Source organism: Octopus bimaculoides, chromosome 30, assembly GCF_001194135.2.
Source record: "Octopus bimaculoides isolate UCB-OBI-ISO-001 chromosome 30, ASM119413v2, whole genome shotgun sequence".
In the NCBI taxonomy this organism is placed as follows: Eukaryota; Metazoa; Mollusca; class Cephalopoda; order Octopoda; family Octopodidae; genus Octopus; species Octopus bimaculoides.
In genome coordinates, this window is record NC_069010.1 from 5,773,486 (window position 1) to 5,775,095 (window position 1,610).

A 1,610-nucleotide genomic window follows, 5' to 3' on the forward strand; every position below is an offset into this window, starting at 1 on the left:
TACTTATTCTATCGGTCTCTTTTGCCGAACCGCTAAGTTACGGGGACATAAACACACCAGCATCGGTTGTCAAGCGATGTTGGGGGGACAAACACAGACACACAAACATATATATATATATATATACATATATACGACGGGCTTCTTTCAGTTTCCGTCCACCAAATCCACTCACAAGGCTTTGGTCAGCCCGAGGCTATGGTAGAAGACACTTTTCCCAAGGTGCCACGCAGTGGGACTGAACCCAGAACCATGTGGTTGGTAAGCAAGCTACTTACCACACAGCCACTCCCGCGCCTATATATATATGGTACATACAAATATGTGGGGCTGAACCTGACCCCCTATGGTTGAGAAGCAAACATATCGATCCCGTACACACACGTGTCTTCACTCGTAATCTTCAGCAAATGCAAAGAAGTGTATACTAAGACGTAAAGAAGAGAGAAAGGAAGAGTAAAGCGAGGCATTTTTACCTTGATAAAGGAGAATCCTGAAGAATTTTCATACTCCTCCTTACGCTTATTCTGAATAATGGAATGATACTTCTCCGGATGTTTCTCGATGTAGTCCATGAGGTCCTAGAACAGAAGAGCATGGTCATGTAGTACCCTGGTGGTGTAGTACAATGTAGGTCATAGGCCACCCAACTAGTAGATCTCATAGGCTACCCAACCAGTAGCAGATCTTGTCAGCCAGTGCTGAGATCCCTGACCTCACTATATGTATACAAGGGGGTGCTAAAATGTTACTGGCTTTAAGGGTTTCGCAACAGGCCTGGTTGGAGACCCAACGTTCCGAGTTCTTTTACAAGGCTTAGAAAAACTGAAGGACTGCTGCAATAAGTGTGTGAATCTGAGAGGGGAATATGTTGAATAAAATCATAATTAACTGATCCTCCTCTATTTTCTTTTACCCAAAACCAGGAACTTTTCAGCATCCACTCATGTGTGTGTGTGTGTGTATATATATGCGTGTATGTATATGGACCCTTGTGTAGTCATCTGGTTTCACCAGTCCTCAGTCAAATCGTCCAACCCATGCTAGCATGGAAAGCGGACGTTAAACGACAATGATGATGATGATGATACATATATATATATAATACAAACAATATATATGCATGTATAAACATATATGTACATCTACATGTGTATATATATGCATATCAGGGTACAAGACGTTAGAACAATGAACTACAGACAACGGAACGAACACATAGGAAAACAGATAGCCACTTGGAATTAATCCTTCGTCAGCTGCCTCTATTCTAAGTCATTTGACTGTGGCCATGCTGGAGCACCTCGTTTAGTCAAGAAATTGAACCCAGGACTTACTCTTTGTAAGCCTAGTACTTTTTCTGTCTACCAAATCCACTCACAAGGCTTTGGTCAGCCCAAGGCTTTAGTAGTCGATTCTGGGCCCCATTGCTAATTGGTACTTTGGCCAGAATTTGAACTCAGAATGTAAAGCTAACAGATCAGCCACTAAGGATATTACCCGGTGTGCTAACGATTCTGCCACCTTGCCGCTGTGAAGCGTTTAATACTAATTGTCTTACCCCAAGCGCTTTGTGTGTCTCCAAGCTACCCTGCGTTTCATACTCTTCT

General features: G+C 42.7%; 1 long non-coding RNA gene across 1 annotated transcript in view; it reads right to left on the bottom strand.

Moving 5' to 3' along the window:
- Positions 1 to 1,610, bottom strand: part of LOC106874014 (uncharacterized) — a 2,713-nt gene extending 1,103 nt beyond the window's left edge. Inside the window, exons 1-2 of the long non-coding RNA XR_001409952.2 lie at positions 1,562 to 1,610; positions 477 to 581 (exon numbers count right to left, since the gene is read on the bottom strand). This is a non-coding gene — a long non-coding RNA (uncharacterized LOC106874014). The remainder of the gene's footprint in view (positions 1 to 476; positions 582 to 1,561) is intronic.